This window comes from Motacilla alba, chromosome 3 (assembly GCF_015832195.1).
Source record: "Motacilla alba alba isolate MOTALB_02 chromosome 3, Motacilla_alba_V1.0_pri, whole genome shotgun sequence".
NCBI lineage: Eukaryota > Metazoa > Chordata > Aves > Passeriformes > Motacillidae > Motacilla > Motacilla alba.
Window position 1 is genome coordinate 51,129,283 of NC_052018.1, and position 18,520 is coordinate 51,147,802.

The 18,520-nt window shown below is 39.4% G+C and overlaps 1 protein-coding gene across 5 annotated transcripts in view; it reads left to right on the forward strand.

Annotated features, from left to right (window-relative positions):
- The window catches only part of PKIB (cAMP-dependent protein kinase inhibitor beta), a 53,730-nt gene that overhangs the window by 22,229 nt on the left and 12,981 nt on the right, over positions 1–18,520 (forward strand). Inside the window, exon 1 of one of the 5 annotated variants that reach the window (XM_038130840.1) lies at positions 10,733–10,952. The exons of the other annotated variants lie outside the window; for them this stretch is intronic. The gene's annotated coding sequence lies outside the window, so the exon portion shown is untranslated. Of the gene's footprint in view, positions 1–10,732; positions 10,953–18,520 lie in introns of those variants that run through there. 5 annotated transcript variants of the gene reach the window in all.

The window sequence follows — 18,520 nt, forward strand, 5'->3', positions numbered from 1 at the left end:
ATTTGTCCTTACTGGGATAAGAGGAGGTGGCAGACTTGAAAGAAGCAGAAGAGCAGTCACAGCACAGAGAACCCAAAGGCTACTGGGCTGGAACTGAGCTGAAAAATAAAACAACCTGCCAAAAAAACACAAAGGCTTTAGCAACTACATCTGCTCTTTAGTTGCTGGATGTGTCTGGAATGCAGAATATGCTTCAGAAACCCACAGTGCCAAACTGAGTGCAATCATCACTTCCTTAAACATATTTTTCTTCTTGTACCCCCATGAAGGAATACAACTCTAATTAATGAAGTTGAATTGCAGATTTAGAAAGCAAAAAGGGAAAAAGAAGCTGATGACATTTCTGGGGTTTTTGAACATTTGAGGGAAAACTGTTCTCCTGGGAAGGTGGTGGGGCACTACAGTCGGCATGTTTCTATTTTTAGCAACCAGAGCATAGCTATATTCTCAGAAGCCACAGTTCAGGCTTTGGGGGAAAAATGCAAAGTATCATTTACATGCCAGCTGTACTACGATGTTTGCCACTCTTCTCAACACAGCACCATTGCCTTTTTTATTTTTTATCACTTTCATAAACTTATACAGGATAGGAATGTATGCAGGGAGAGTCAGATAAAAAGATGGTAATGTAAAACTTTAATTTTTGTTATAAGACAGCATCTTCGTAGTTTCAGAAAGAAATCTCCATCTGCAGTTTTCCAGGAGGCTGTTTCTTTAAAAAGATGTTTTCAAGATTGATTGGTATCAGGTGTTCACTGCCATGTGATGCAGGTGTTACCATGGTGACCACTCCACTCCTTTAGGTAGGATGTCAGAGGCTATAATTGTGCTTTAAAAATCCTGTGCACAGTGTGATAACCTGCACGGAAAGAAGCTGTAGCCTTGCTCAGACACAGATCTGTCTCTGAATTTGCTGATTTGTGACTGCAAGCCACAGAAGATTGTATACTGATGTTCGGGGGAGATTTCTTTCCTCTCTCCCTTTCCATGAGACAAACAAGCACAATAGGCCCTACAATATAATGGGAAAGATTAAATTATTTTAGCCACACTTCCTCCCCAGCCCCATTTGAGTCTGTGGCTCTTTCTGGAGAGCCAGGAGATAAAGCTGGTTGGAGCTCTGCTGTGTCTGTGTGGCTCTGCTTGTGTCTGCTTTCTGCTAGGGCACATGAAGAAAGGTGTTTTACTGACACACTGGCGTCTATGTGGCTGTACTACACACAGTGGCAAGCCTGAAGTGCCTTCTCTGTCTTTGGCAAATCTCTGACCAGGGGTTAAAATTGAATTACCCTTCAAAATGCTACTTGCTGACCCTTGTAATGCTGCAAACACTCATTTGCCTTTTTACAGTGCAGCTGGGAGCAATGCTACACTTGTTCCTTAGCTGCTGCAGGATTAGGGACACAGGTGCTCCTCTTTCCATACACTGCTTATGTCTGTGCAAAGGTAGTTTGCATTTTGCCTGCCACAATCTGCATTTTTGCTTCAAGCCAAATTGTAGTTGACACAAAAAAGTAGTAAGATTGCAATGCTTATTTATTACCTTGAATTCTGCATCAGTAAGATGGAAGGTAAAGAGAAAAGTTGGTAAAGAGTGAGGAAATTATAAGGATGGGTTGAAGGTCAAGAGGCAAAGGCTGAAAGTGCAGTAGAGTTAGATGCTATTGTGCATCCTGCCCCAATTCCTCTGTATCCCAGCTACTGCTTCTCAGCAGCAGCCAAAAGTCCCAGGCACAGCTTCCTATGGATGCCCTTAGGCAGGATGGTATCCTGGGAACCATGTTTTTTGTAACTGGCTGTATCTTTGCTCTGTTGGTCTCCTCAGGGCCTGGGTTCAAGACCACAGCAGCAAAATAGTCCTACAAGAATGACCTAGTCTGTTGCAGGAAATCAGATGGCGGGGAAAACTCTTAATGTTAGAAAAGAAAATTTTCCCAATTAAAGAAACCTTTCTGGTGAAGTCTTTCACATTTCTTTAATTTTAACAGGGATTGATCCTTTAAGTTGCTAAACAGCTTTTACCTCTCCCCAGCAGAGGTAGAGAATTGTAGACATCAGCAGTGCCCAGTACTCTGCAGAGTTAAGAACAGAAAGTTGACCATTTGGACCTTCTGTGTGCTGGTAGTCTCTCTTAAGCCTCCAAGTGCTATTTTGAAAGACAGAATTAGAAAATAAGATGAAATAAGTATTTATGGCCCCAGTTGTACAGAGTGCTTAAGAATTTGTTTTTAAGGATGCAGCTATGAAAACTGGACATGCGATTGAGTGCTCATGTGTACTGGAGCTGTGCAGTACGATGGTGTGTAGTGCTACAACTTGGATTTCAAATGACATTTGATTGTATAGTGTGCTTCAGTTTATTGATTTTACATTATCCTTTATTGTGTTTGAGATGTCTTTTGCTAGGTAGTAAGTGGTCTCTAATGTCACACATAAATGGAACACCTACACATAGTTGAAGGTGAGTGTAATTAGCGGTCTTCTAGGTCAACTTTGTCATGTCCCCACTGTATTAGGTATGTGCCCTGCAGCTGTGTTGGGCATCTTTTAGAAGCCACAGTTACTCCAGGGTTCGAATTCTTAAACTGAAATTTCCCATTGGCTTTTAATTAGATTAATAAATGAATGTGCAATCAGTGACCTGTAAGGAAAGTTTACGAATATAGAAACAACTAAGACAGACCCTAATGCAGTCATCGAGCAGTTTGAATAATTAAATATCAAAAGGAGATAAAGAACAAAAGAAGTCAGACTTTGTATAGCATAGAGTATGATATGAAGACTGACTGATATCTGAGGGGATGGTAAACAAGAGCATCTGTCCTTTCAAACACCACATTTATTAATAAATAACAAGCATTTTAATGGGTTGCTTTGCATCTAACTGTGTAAATAAGACTGGAAAATGCCAGCCAAAGCTACTGCAGACAGCATAATCAAACACTGAATTGTTTGGCATAAAAGTGAGAGCCTCCATGGCTGGTTCCTTAGTGGAGAAAAGTGACACGGAAAGTGACGCAACTTAATAATTACTGACTCACTCTTCATGTTTTTACTTCTGTTTCTCTGATTCCTTCCTTCTTTGTGGGGAAGGGCTTCCCCTTCTGCTTATGCTGTGTTCCTCTAAGCAACAGAAACATGCAACAAGAAAACCATCTGGAAACCGGACTCGGTGCCAGCCCTATTGAGAATAAAAGAGCTGATTTTTGATGCCTGATTTGGAGTACCACATGCTCTGTTCTGTACGTCTCACAGCCAAACTGGAAATCTGTCACCATGCCCAGCTTCCAAAACATGAAGACTCTTAGAATACAGATTCCTGCTGTATCAGTGGATAGTTCCCCATCTTTTCCACACCTGTTGGATTGAGCAGCTCAACCTGAAAACTCTTGGTAACTGTAACCATCTTACCCTGCTCTGTGCATTGCCCGCAGTAAACTAAACTTTACTCACCAAGGAAGGCATAACAACATCCTGGGCAGCACTCATTAGACCATGTATGAAAGATTGTCTGGTTTTGATTCTGCCTTACCAAAAGGATGTTGATAAACTGGAGCAGGAGTTGGTTAGGGAGGAACACTTGAGGAGAGGATGAGGAAGAGGGGCTTGTTCAGCTTGGAGAACACAGACCAGCCTTCTCTTAATGTTGCTGAGAAAGTGAAGCCAGGCTCTTTACAGAGTTGCACAGCAGGATAACAAGAGACTATGGTTATGAACTAGAAGGGGACAGATTCAGACCTGAGGTAAGAAAGAGCCTTTTCTTCGTGATGACAGTGAAACCCTGGCACAGAGAGGTTGTGGAGTTTCTATCCTTGAAATTATTCAATAGCTGAAAGGACAAATCCCTGATAAGTGTGATCTGAATTAGTTATTGACTCTGATTTGAGTAGGAGGTTAGAGTAGATGATTTCCAACCCGAATTATTCTATGATTTTATAAAACTGAGTTTTCAGCCTTGATATATCCTCTGCTTCTGGCTCTTTCCCAGTCACCTCCTCCTGTCCTTCTCCCAGAGACCTACACGCAATGCAGGGTAACACTGCTGTTCTTCAGCAAGAGAGCCTTGGTGACATGATGAAAAGTGTGCTGGTTTTGAGATGTGGACAAACTCCCATTTTGACAAAACCCTGCCTTGTCTTCATAAGAGAGTTGCTTAGCCAGGACTTTTAGGCAGCTGTCCCAGCAAGAAAACGTTTGCTTTCCTTTCATGCTACCATATATTTTATTTAGAATGATTCTTTGTTGTCTTTCACATTCGTGTTCATCTGGAAGCTGGTATTTGACTTTTCAAAATGGTGATTGGCAAGAAGCCATAGAAGTAATTAGGAGGAAGGCAGAACAGAATTCCAACCAACACTTAGCTGAGGTATTTTAGTATCGCAAAAATGAAGGGTTTTTTCTGCTTCAGCAAATGAATAAATAATACTGTCTAGAGTTCCAGCCTCAAGCAAGTTCAAAGAACTTGTATTCAGGGTCCAAAATAAAGTGGAGGAATTTCTGGGAGGAGGAGCAGGAAATGAGCCAAAGACAGTGGGTACATGTTCATTTAAGCAAAAAGACAGATGGGGAAAAAAAAAATTTAAACCACATACATCAAAACCAGGTGTCATTGGCAAGAGACTGAATGACTTCTTGCATGAGAAAAGTGTAAAACATGTTTCACACCCAGTCAACACCTTGACTGATTTTGTGCCATAGTTCAAACCTATGCCAGCCTGTCTCCGTGGCCTTGTAAATGTGCTTGGGGAAGAAGATGGTTATGACCAATGCTGAAGTTTAAGCTACTGATTTCTACCTGATTGCCTCATCCATTTACTCCCATCTGAGCAGAAGAACTTTGTTTTGTTAACTTGTTTTCACCATGAAAGAGTTGATTGTTCTTTTTTTTTTTTTCAGGATGCAGACATTTTAGTGTATTCCTAAATTTATGGGTGTTGAAATTCTGAAGCAAGCATCAGTGGATTGTAGCCTCTGAGAAGCCACCAGAGTCTGCTTCTTCCCAGACCTTTCTTCATGTCTCATGCACTCCATCTGTTCAGAAAGTATTCAGCAAAGTCAAGCAGGATTCCTTGCTTTGATTTAAATAGGTTTTTTTTTAGTTGTCCCAGAAGCAGTGACCCTAATTCATTTTTATATGCAGAGCTCTTTTTCAGAAGACTAAACAGAATAAAGTTGAACTACTTTGTACTCTTCCTAATTATATTACTTGTTCTCTCTCCTCCTCAACTGACTTTGAGAAGAGCTCAGCAAGCTCATGCTTTTCTTCAGCAGCAGAGTCAGAATTCATATAGAATTCATAGAGCAGATACAAAGACATCATCCAAAGTGTGCCTATGAGTAGTCTGAAATAATGACTTAAAAATAAATCTGAAATAACGTTAGGAAAATTCCAGAATTTATTTTCTTTCTTAAAATTGAAGGGACTGGAAGGTCAAATTTCTAATGTGGATTAATGAGTATAAAGTTTCTAAAATTGTGTTGAAGTATATAACTTTTTTTTTTTGGCCACTGTTGAAAATAATTGCATAAATAACTTCTGCTGATTTTGGACATGTTTGTCGTCTCTTTATCTCTAGAATTGTGTGTGTCTAACAACTTACACTGACCTCCTTTTGTATTTTCAGAATTCTAACTCCAGTATTCCTCACAAACTAATGTATGCCATGCACTTAAACTTTACCAAAGGCTGGCAAGAGGCATTGGTTTTTTTTCTGAGTATAGTTGTATTAAAACTGTCAAATAACTCTCTCCAGTGTAAATAATCACTGTTTAAGTTTGGTACATGCAAATAATATAAACAATTGACAACTGACTCTTCAATTTTCTTTTAATGAAGTTACTTTCTTTATAGGTGTGATAACTCATAATTGGCAGGGACAAATTCTAACCACCATTCCCCTAGGGAGAGAGAGCAGAAAAACAAATTATTAGGTATGGTGAGTCAACATAGCATGTAAAGAGAGGCAATTACAACTGTCCTGTCATCAGATCAGTAAGTCTGTGTTGTGATTGACCTCATTTACTTCCAGTTTCAAGAAGCATGTAAATGTCATAAGATGCTTTGTTACTCTTGTCCCGAAGAGAACAGTGTCTTGTTGAGGTCCTTTTTTGTCTTTTGTCAGTATTTTGGTAATGTAATGTTGGCAAGACAGGAAAAGTATTCCTTCAGAGAAACATTCCTTGCAGCGTAGCCAATGTTATTAGTGTCAAGTCTTACTTAAATAAATATGTAATGTTTTGGTTTGATTTTGTTTTGGTTTTGCTCATGTTTGGTTTAACCCTTTCTAAAAGCTCTGTTCTTCACACAGTTTTTAGTTTCCAGTTTTTAGCTAGGAGCTAATTGGAGAAAAGGACAGGAAAGAATTCATGGCTTGTAGGGAGAAAACAAGAACAGTTATTACAGTACTCAGCTGGAAATGTGGAAGTTATGAATGTTTGCCTGGTTTCAAGGACTCTTCTTGTATAAGCAATAGTCACTGCATAAATTACAAAAGAAGGTTTCTTTAGGTTACAAGAATAATATTTTTCCTTTGTATTTCAGGTGGTTGCCTGAAAAATGCCATTCCTGACCCCCAAATTTTGTGACATGGGCTTTTTTTTTTCACTCAGTAAAAGCATTGCCTTAATGTTTAAAGTGTGAAGACTAGGGCAAAACTGGAGTTGACATCAAAAAAATAGAATTTCAGTTACAATAATTCTGCACAGTGGAAAGTGCTATTGCTCAACCTAATTTCTTCCCTGAGGATCAAAGCATTCACCTAGGAAACAACAGCTCTAGGCAGTTTTTCTTCAAATCCCAAGGTATTCCTCTGTGCATGTTTTCAAAAGGAAGAATGAACCGTGCCCAGTGGTTTGAGGGAGTCATTGGAGAGGTGATGATTTCTTTATCAGCTGAAGTGAGCAGTGAGTAGATGCAGGTGCTGCCTGGCAACCAGAGCAGGGCAAAGTCTGTGATGGGTAGGATCCCTAGGCAGGCCCTTCTCCTAGGTGTTATCTGTTGGTTAGTTCCAGGTGGCTCTTCCTTCATATATGAAATTTGTGGACTGAAATAATTTTCTGAAGCATTCAGCTTGGGAGAAAAAACGTTGGCATCTAGTTCTGCAGTTTGGCTTCTCTGTACTTTGCAGATCTGCTACCTCAAGCAAAGGTGACAGAGCACCTCTCATACATAGACATGGTCTTGGCTGAAGAATGAAGAAAATCCACTCCCCAGATGCTGTGAAGAATTGTGGTGTATGAAATGAAAAAAAAAGGCACGATCAGTTCCAGGGACAGTAGTGGGCCTTCATCGCAGCAGTCCACAGAAGGTTTTACTTTGCAAGTGACTACTTGCACTGGGCTTAGCTCCACCTTTATTCACTTTAGACAAAGGTATGGGTTTATTAGTTTTAGGATCACCCCAAACAATTTCATATCCAATGAAATTCAGATAACTTTGTTTCATCCCTAGTTATCTCACCTTAATGGCTATGGCAAGAGCATTCAGAAATAAAAGAAACTGGATAATTGGATGCCATATCTCCTCAGACATCAGTGTAGGGATGTCCACACCTAATAATACAAAATAAATGAATGTTACAAATAAGCTGAAATGCCTTTATATGTGTCTCATAAACCTAAGAACGTTCTGGCTATCCATCCGTTAATATCTTTCATGGTCTAATTTTGATTTTTTCAAAAATTCCATACAAGATAGCTTGGTTGGTCTTTAAAAAGACTTAACTGAGCTTCTCAAACGCACTTTAAAAAGACTTAACTGAGCTTCTCAAATGCACTAAATTCAAGTTCAGAATACTTTGTCCATATGTTAACAAATTGATAAATAGAACTTCTTATTGTAGAAAAAGTCAGCAAGTAAGAATCTCAGAAGAATTTTCTGAAAAATAAATTCCTTGAAATGCAAAAGTGGTTTCATAAATGATGATGTGCTGCGGTGGACTTTACACAACCCAACTATGTTGTTTGGGAGACTCTGAATGCACTCAATGCTGCAAGACCAACAAAGTTCATCTGAGTTTACAGCAAATAACCTGTCCTTGCATATGTAATGGGCAAACTTTCATTAAAGCATTCTGCTGCATATTAGGAAGCTGTTAGATCATTATTTTATCTGGCACCAAGCCACTTACTAAACTTCAAAGTGTGAAAGTTTGGTTTCTAAGTCGCAGTTTTGGAAGCTGCAGTTACTGTTCAGAAAAATCTATTCTTTAGCTGGTAGAATCCCCTAAGAGCTGCAAAGATGTGTAATATATGTGCTTTTGTTCTTCAAAATAGAATAGAGAGAACCCATCAACAGACCTTTTGTATGTGCATGGTGTTTTCTACCACTCCTCAGCACTTAGGTACCTATAAAACAGCCAAAACCAATACACAAAATGTCAGGTTTCAAAGGGCATGTATGCAAAGAAAGCATTTTGGGCCGAGCCTGTGGTTCAAAGCACTGACTGTACTAACAATTTGTCCAGGAAAGTAGTAAAAGCATGGGGTTTGGTCTTCAGGTGAGCAACAGATTTGGAACAAGACAGCATTTTAGCTTGAGATAACATTCACAGTTTGATGCTTCCCTGCTTGTACCAGTCATGAATTACTGAAGGGAGGGGAATGGAAGGAAAACAACAGCTTGGGAAAAGGGCTACTGGTGCTGTTGCCATTGCATTACCCCAGCTGGGCTGTGTGTGAGCATCAGCATGGTATCAAGGACACACCTTCTTTCTGCCACTGTGGAGCAGGTAGTGTGACTCTGATAACATTCGCTGTCTCCCTGTATTCACATTACTCTCTCCAGATCCTGGTTCTTAATTAGAAACCCATTCTTGCTTTGCCTTGCCAACTATTCTAAAATAAATTGAGCATATTTTGTAACTAGTGGCCAAAGAAAGGCACATCACTGAATTTTCTTCTGGATGGTGTTAATTGAGCAAAACCAATAAAATAGGCATAGCTGGTATGCACAAGAAGAAAATTAATTTTACAGAGTGCTAAAAGCTTCAGGCAAGATTGTGGTTTTCCTGTAAATTTATGCTCCCTTCATTGTATTAGCTACTGTGGCAAAAGTGTTGAGGTGGAAGTTGAAAAGTAGCACAATTTATTTTGAAGTATTTTGAAATACAGTAATCTCTCTGTGATGTACCCATATCTGCTTTAAAATGCTGACCTTTGTTAATATTCTAATAACTTTCTGGAGCAGCATTTTTATAACTAATAGCTGTGAAACAGGCAGGAGTTCTCTGAGCCCTTCACAAAGTTTGTATAGTGTTTCATGAAGTGATTTCATTATTTCTCAACATGAAAGTGCAGTGAAAAGAATGTTCATCCAAGAGAGAATCTGGGGAAGAAAAGGTTATACTTGCCAAGAGCTGAACTGTCAAATACATTGGTGTAGACTTTAGTGTGGTTTCATACTGTACCCAAATTAATACATAAGTTGTTTGAAGGCTAAATAAATAGCCATTTAAACAAAATGTTTCCTTTTTTAACCTTTTTTTTTTTTTCTGTCTAGGTTAAATATTTGAAATAGAGACGATGCTGTAGAGAAAAGGAATATCTATGTAGGCAAATTATTTTCTGTTCCTGCTACCTAACTTTATGTGTCCACTGATATTCGCTGAAATATCCCTTTTTCGCTCTAGTAAATAAGTAATCAGCTTATGTGAACCATTTGTGGCAAGACCCCTCTCTCAGTTGTCCCGATGCTCATCTAGAGAAACATAACTCCTGTGGGATTGCTTTAGATTTACAGCAGCTGAATTTTATTCAGCTTGGGTCTTCTGTCTTGGAAAAACAGAAGAAAATTTACCTATTCAGTGGTAAATAAAACCCCTCCTCCCCCTGAGCGCCCGCCCCCCCCCCCCCCCCATTTGCAAGTGACTGACCCTTGAAAAATGTCAGAGAGGGGCAACCTTGACTTGGTACAGAACATTGAATCATTTCCTCAACCAAGAAGTTAATTTTTCTTGATTGTTTCTTTCCCTTTTCTTGCCCTGCTGACGTACATGGCTCACAAGATGTGTGCGGCTTCAAATTGCTGCCGCCTTTCTGATTTTTACAAGCAGAGAGGCTTTTCCAGTGGCAATTTGCTTCTCTTGTAGTTATGTGATGGCAGGTTATTTTTGTGGAGACAGTGCAATCTGAAGCTGCTGGCACCGCTTGAGCAGAGTGGCTCTCTTCTGTAGCTCATGCCGGCCCCTCTTGAAGCCATGCTGTGGGACTGAAGGCATACCTGAACCATGAACTTTAAGATACTTAGCATTTTAGGAGGCAGAATTGTGCAGATTACCAAGAAGCCATACTAAATGACCCCCTTGAAGCCTTGCAGGCTTCTTGATTCTTCATCCAAATCAACTGATAGCTAATGCAAAATTAAGCAGTGTGGTTATTTCCAGCTAGCTTTCTTGTCTGCTGTGAAACTCTCTGTGTTTAGATGCTGAAATACAAACTCTGGTTTAGATACTTGCTGAAAATGTGTTGGCAAAGTAGTATTTATCTTAGAGCAGTGTGAAAGCAGTTTTTATGCCACAGTGGCATGTTCTCTGTTTGGATAACAGGATGCCACAGAACAGCCACAGCCTGTTGCTTACACGGTGTCCAGGCAGCAGTTGCCACCTTTGGGGTGAACATAACAGCACTGCTGGTGCAGAGGGATTTGCCTTCCATTATGAGAGGACGGAGAATTCCTTTAATGGCACTGTTGTTAAGGATTTACTTTTGTACCAGAAGTGCCCTGAATGAAAAGACTGAAGTCCAGAAGTCTACCTGTATGGCATGCTCTCTGTATGTGAATTTGTCATCTGTTCATTTATTTTAAATGTATGCAAGTTTATCTTCCTTCTTGGCAACAGTTCAGCTTTCCCTTGGTGTTTTGCTGTAGTCAGCTGAGAAGACAGACATTGAGATCACTTTCCAGTTGTTTCTGGGTGTTTCTGGTATTCATCAGCCTCCTCTTTTGCTGCCCTGTAAGTAGCTTTTTTCTTATGCTGTATTGTATTCTGTACCTCTTTTGAGCTGTTTTTAAAACATTTAAAACATTTTAACAGGGTTTCATTAGCATCTGCCATTCCTAAAGAAATTTAGTTAATTCGTTGTGCTTGTTTCCTAACTGCCTTGAACAGACTAAGCAAACAGAGAAGTTCCCCTTTATTTAAATGTTCGTAGCCTTGCCAGTGTTCTCCTGCTGCTGAGTTTTGCACACTGTGGGGGTCATCTTTGTCTTTTTTAGGCTCTCCTTTGAAATGAACAAGCTAGCTTGTTGTTTGGCATAATAAATGTGGTTAAATTAAAAGCCAAAAAAACCTCCCTATTATATGATAAAATTATGTTCTTTGGCTGTGACTACCAGTGTTTTAGGGAGTTCCCTGCTGAGAAGTACAGAAATTAGTTCCGTTTCTCTGTGGATGCATCTTTTCCTCCTTCGGAGGGGAAGAGGGATTCATTGGGTGAAACCATTTATTTGGCCCTTAAAATGCAGACTGTCAGGTCAGCCCTGCAGAGACTTCTGTATCAGAGCCAGGTTTCTGGAGCTGTTTGTGACCATGAGGAGTCTGAGATGGAGTATTGGACACAAACAGCCCTGAACTGAGCAAGAATAGCTGGTTTTGTTTGTCCTTGGTCTTCACACAGTCATCACAGATGGGAGGGACTGCAGTTGAGGGAGAAGTGCTGAAACTTCTCAGGCAGGAACAAATCTTGCTCTTTCTTTTTTCCCTATGTCAGCATACATGAGCAAGGATTTTGTGTAGGGAGTATCTGTAGGGATTTATTTTCTGACAGCGCTCTCCTAAACCTCCATTTCATTGAACAAAGGCGTAGTGGCTTGGTTGATGTTGTAAGGAGCAGAATGTGACCCATGGTTTTAAAAAGAGACTAGCATACAGGGACTTTTCAGTGAAAGGTTGTGCCTGTTCATCTGCAATCAAGAAAATGCAGAACTATTTCTGCACTTTTTTGAAAGAAAAACACAGGTTAGAAAACAAACCTTTTAGCTGCTCATTTTAAAGTGAAACATAAAGATGCAGCAGAGAAGACCAGAGAAAAATGTTACCATGCCTCTAAACTTTGGTAGCTCTTGGAGAACAAGAGGTCATCTGCAGAAAGAGTCCCTTGAAATCTCCCTATCTGCAATTTTCCATCCAGATTCATGCAAGGCTCTGGAGAGGAGATGTAGGCTCTACTCATCTCCAGAGCTGAGTGAAGTTTAGTAAAAGAGAATCCACCATCTCTAAGGATATGCATTCATTGGGAGACCATGACAAGCACCTTCATATTTTTGACCTTTTGAATATATAGGTCTTAATGCAGAACTAAATCCCAGTATATGAAACAAGGAGAAAATATTTTGAATACTACAACATCAGCATAATCCCTCAATGATCTAGACTTATCAGTATCACTTCCAGGCTTTCTTTTGAAATGTTTAACCCATACTTCCACAAAAAAACCCCAAGAAACCCTCCTATGGAATTTCCACTAAGAAATGCACTTAGGTCTGTGCGTTTCAGGGAAAGACACATCTTTGCAGAGTATGTCCTCTAAAATGGTCTTGGTTTCAATCTATCTAGAAATAGATATATCAGCTTGCAGAAAGATTCACTCGGTGATAATGCTATCTGTTTTTTGCCTTTTCTCTCTTTCTGTGTTTATTAAGATAAAATAGAAAAAAAAAGACTTCTGAAGAATCTGCATGGAAAATAAAATCAAAGAAGACTGATTAATTTACACTGTTGGGTGTCAGGCTGTAATATGATTATGCAGACAAAAGTGGAAAAGGAAATGTTCAGAGCTCATAGGCATTTTAGGAGAGGTCATTAGCTTAGCAGATGGGAAAAAATTGTTTCTAAGCATTCTGCAGTTCCTTAATTCACACATTACACAGGTAGGTACATACTCTGATCAAATGTTGTGGAGGCTGCAAGAGGAGCTTGCCAGGGGGCTGTTATTTCCAGTTAAACATAAAATCTGAAGGCTACAGAATGTCAGTGCTGAACAGTAACCTTTATACAAAGGGAAATGGGTCCTTTTGGGCTCCTCATCCCCCTGCAGCAGAGTGCCTTCAGCAAGGGATTGAAATGGCAAGTGTAACTCCAAATGGCACGTGTGACTCCCTGTGTGCAGGTTGTGTTGCTCATTCTTGTGTCTTTCTGTGGGGAGATTCACCTGTGGCGCTGCCTGGGGGGGAGCCTCTGCAGGGATAGTGGAGAATTTTGCCATGGTCCTTCTGTGGGGCAGGGTGGGAGAGGCTGGGTGAGGAGGGGGACACTGGCACTTTCTGTATGGAGAGAGCATGTCTATGAGCATGTAAATTTGGTGCTGTAGGACAGAGGAAAAGGAGAGAAGGCATTTGCTGCCATGAGACAGTAGGAAGAGGGGAGGCAGGGCTGGTGCTGTCTCATTTAGGGTAAGAGAAGGAGTTGAGGTGAAGGATGTCCCATCTCGTGCATGACCTCTGTGGCCGTCAGGGTTTGACTGTTTTTGTCTCAGTGCTGGATGAGAGCACAAAAGAACAAACCTCCAGTGATAAAGTCAGCCAAGGTCTGGGATTTCCTTGCCTTCTAACCTTCTAGGAAATGTGCTGTATCACTGGGGCTGTGTATGGGCTCTTTCCAGAGCAAGAAAACCCTGTGAAGGTGTGTTTGTGGGCTTCCAGGGGTGAAAGCACAAAGTGAAAATTTCAGAAGGGTCAAAGAACCTGGTGATTAAAGCAGTCACCATATCCATAGCAACTCAAGCTGACTGTCCTCCTACCCTGTGCCAATCCCTGAACACTGACAAGTAACTCTTCAGGAGCAGTCAGAGGTCTCTCTCTTGCCTGGACCTAGTAAAAAAGTTTCATTGAAATTGATGTGATTCAGGAATTACATGGTACCATCCCTACACAGTGGAAGTGCAGATTCACCTGTTCCTCTGAGCTTTCAAGATGAAAATCCTATCTGATTCTGCTCCAAAGGGAAGCAATGTTTGCTTAGACAGACCTTGCTTGTTGCTTCTGCTTCTCTTGTGGAAGAACGGCATTGCTCTAACATGTCAAAATTAAACCCACCTCTCACTCAGAATATAGCAGACTAAATGTTAAATTAAAACTAAAAAGATGAGGAGAAAGCTATTTCTTTCTCCTTGTTAAACTTTTAAATCCAAAGGATTCAGTATGTGGAACTTCCATTTAATGTTATTTGTATGACAAATAGGAACAAGACTTGATTGCTTGTTTATATTTTTGGTTTCATTCCTTCACTTTCCCATGAGAGCCCATGAGTCAATGGCCCATGAAAATTAAGAAAGTTAAATAAAAGTTCTGTGTATCCCAGCTAAAATAGCTTAAGGGTCCAGCCATACTTAGAATCATTCACATAGAATGGTTTGGGTTGCAAGGGATCTTCAGGGGTCATTTAGTCCAACCCCCCCTTCCAATGGCAGGGACACCAGCAACAAGATCAGGTTGTTCAGAGCCCCATCCAATCTGACCTTGAATGTTTTGAGTGATGGGGCATCCAGCATCTCTCTGGGAAACCTGTGCCAGTGTTTTACCACCTCCTGTAAAAAAACTTCTTCCATATGTCTAATCTAAATCAATCTGTTTCAGTTTAAAACCATTATCTCCTGTTCTGTCAGAACAGGCCCTGCTGGAAGTTTTTATCCTAGGCCCCCTTTTAAAATCTGAGTATTTCATTCAAATAATTTTTAAAAAACACACTTTAACCTTCTACTGTCATCTTTTAAATCATCCTATATGCACTGGTGATTTTCACAGCCTCCATATCAATTGAGATATAAATACACCTTTTTTGGTCCCTATTTAAAGTACTCAATGCAGGTGTTTCAATAGCAGACATGTTTACTGAAGGATCATTTATCAATATGGAAAGGGTTCTTTGAAAGCCATCTGCCTTAAAAAATTAGAGATAATTTTAATTGAATTAATTTAAAATACATAAATTCAACTGTCTGGAAATGACCTGCCTGCCAGCCTCATGCATGCCCTGGAAAGGTCTGTTTGATTCTTGAAAAACAGATAGGCTGTAATAATATAGTAGGGATTTGCTTTTTTGGCTTAGATTTTTTGAGAGACAATAATTTTTCTTAATTGCCAAGTAAGTTTGCTGGGACCATAACATAATGTCCTTAGCATTTTAGTAGAATTTTGATTGAAATATGTCTTCTTTTTTTTTGAAAAAGGGTCTATAACTGTGAAGCCCTAAGATAGGAAGGCTGGTTTAGGGTCCCAGGCTAAGGTCATTAGAGGGTAATAGAGATGATTCTTACGTTCATAAAATAGAAGTATATTGAAAGACTAAAGAAATTAAACCAAATTAATCCCATGTGTCTTTTACTGACTTGTTTAGGCTTGTAGCTACTATGAATTTTACCTGTTAGATCTATTCTCCTAAGAAAAAGAGACACTCTAAACAGCATGAAAGTCAGGGAGGTTTATAAATTGCTGTGATCAATGGTATCCTTTCAGCAGAGATGCAGAGGAAGGAAATAGAGTCATTTAAAAGTAGGAAGAGGGAAGCACTGCAGATAAACCCTTCACCTGAAGTGTAAAATCAATTCAAAATAAATTCTAAGGAAAAAAATCTCAATGTGTATTATGGATAATCATATAGCCTGTTTGTTTCCTTCATTACTCCTCAAGAGATTGTGGAATTGTGGATTTTTGACTTATTTAATTTCTTTCATCAGTGATACTCAGTGGAGCTGTGCTTAGCTGCCTTATTTCCAGAAAATTTAAGAACAAGATGCTCTCAAATACTTACGCGCCTGTATTGCTTATTCTGTGGAAAAAGCCTTTCCCCAATCTCAGAACATTCTGGCAGAGGATTAAGTCCGAGGATTTTGTTATTCTGATCCTTTGTGCCTGTGGGTGTAAATACCCTGTGGTCTCTGACCATGGTGCAGTCACAGATTTTCTGGTGAACAGGTAACAGGAGATGTGTCCTATCCCCTGGAGATAACTCCAATCACCAAAACTGAGTGGGACAAATCTGACTCAGTGATCTGCTCTTGAATGTCAAAGCGCTCGTTCCCAGTACTGTGTCCTGGCTGTATTATCAAATTTCAGTGGAAGCAACACAAGCCTTGCAATTATGTGAGTGTGTGGGGAACTGCAGGGTCAAATTGTAAACCTGTGCTATCAGGATATGTCTCAGTGAATTGTAATTGACTGAATTTATTTTTTTACTTGCAATTTAAAGTCTATTGTAAATATTATTGAGAAAGTCTTGTGAATCAAGGTCATTATCTAACTAAAATTATAAGCCTAAAAGAAGATGGATTTCTCAAATCTGTCTGTTTTCTTGGTGAGTCACCATGAGAGGGGGCAAATTTTCCTAGCTGTAATTTCATCAAAATCATTAAATAGGACCACTGCGAAGATTGAACTGGTAAACTGTGACCTCAGTGAAATTGTATTAGAGTAAGCATGATGTATACTGGAGAGTGAAATGAAAATGAAGGATTATTCATTGAATATTGAAGAAATACTGTTTCTGAAGCAAAAAAAAATATGCTAAAGCATAAATATAGTATAAATAGAACATACCGAGCAAGGAACTGAGGGTCCTCATTTAAAATATAATTGTTGAAGACAGTGCAGCAAAGTCATATACTTCTCAAAATGTATCCATATGTCCTATTGATTTTTCATCTTGTGAGTGTAAAGTGACTGACATGTCAAGGAGAGCAGTAGGAAACTTCAGTAACTCATTAAAGGCTGTTTCAGGGCACCAGGTTGACTTGCAGTTGGAGGTTAGCTCCATTTTCCCTGTATTAGACTTCACTTGCCAAATGGCTGTTTCCTGCCTGGGCTCACTTTAACAGTCACCAGATTAAGTCTGAAAAGCACAGTGTTCTCTTCTCTGTTGGTTCATCCTCCCCTGAGGACAAATTGAACCAGAATGATTTTGCAGAATTTTCCAGCACCTGTGGTGGTCTAAGGAGTATGGTCAAGACAAAATTTTTAGGGAAATAAATTATGTTTTATTAGTTAGAAAAATGTAACTGAAAAAACCTTTGGGTAGACCAGCAGAGATAGCTTTATAGAATTATCCTGCAATAGTTCATTTATATAAGCAAAAGCAAAGACCTTTTACTGTCCTTGAACTGAGTTAATAAAATAATATTTTATTAACTATTTAAACATTTAATGAATTGAGCAAATATTATTTTCTTTCCACCATCCTATTCAGTGAAGAATGCTAAATGAGGTATTTTGGATTGGATTTCCAGGAGTATTCTTGCATGAGCCAGAAGAATAGTTCAAGAAGCCCAGATCATTTGTGGAGTATGAGAAACAATTGAAGTGAGAAACAGATGAATAATTATGGGGGAAATAGTTATGCAGAGCTTCATGGCAAAAGCAAAGAGCGCTGAGACCCCAAGAACCATGTTTGAGAGAAGTGTTGGGGTGATGTCTGCAAGATACCTGAGTGGCTTTCAGACTGATACTTGCTGGAAAGGGTGGTAGGGATGCTTCCATCAACAATAAGCACTACAGAAATAGCTGAGGTTGTCAACTGCTTTACCTGTCAGGCTGGTGCTTAAGGAAGCAGGCAGAAGAATAAAAAACTTGGAGTGTTAGATTTACAGACCCACTCATGACAAAGACAAGCAGGCTTTCTTGCAGCTTTCCATGGTAAAGAAAATGAAATTAGCCTTTATTAGTATGTTAGTACTTCTATTACTCAATAAGAATAGATTTAAGCTTACTTTGTTTTAAATACTGTTTCCAGTCCTCTATGAGTAAATAGCAATTTAATACTAAGTTTCACTTCATTTTTGTTGGTTTGGTTTGTGTTGGGATTTTTGCTGTGGGTTTTTTTGGGTTTTTTTTTTTGTTGTTTTTTTTTTTTTTTTTTTTTTGGTTTGGTTTGGTTTTTGGTTTTTTTTTTTTTTATTAGAACAGACAGCTATGAGTAATTCTTGTTCTGGAAATTGTGACTCCGCCTTGTGTGTGCTTGCATTATGAAACCAGAATGCAGAAATTAAAAATTTAAATAGGAAGGTTTTACTCAGGGAGAAGAATGGTGCATGGATTTGGTTGGGCTTTAGCTTTTCCAAAGTGTTCATCAGACATAAACTATATCATTATGAGACAGAGAGTATCCTATGCTCAGGTGAAGAAATGATGGGGGGTATGACTGCAAAACTGGCTAAACCAAGTATTTCCACATCAGTCAAGTGAAACTGAGATGAGCAGGGAAGAAGTCCACGAAGAGGATGGGATGGTCTCCCGATCTGATCCAGGCTAAAAAAATACAGCTTGTAGGTGTGAAGAAGGAATCATCATACAAATTAAATAAAATTAATCTGGCTTTATATATAATTATAGAATGTTGCCTGGCTCTGACAACACAAAATGTCAGCTTTTATTTGCATAGCTAAATCAATAAAGTACTTCTAAGAGCTTGTCCTTGGTTTTTAGTGGAAATGGTCTCAGTCCCATGCTTTGAAGGCTTAGGAGCTTAGCAAGGTGCCTGCAGCTATTCACACTGCAATTCCTGCTTGCTGCCAGACTGTTACCACCCAACTG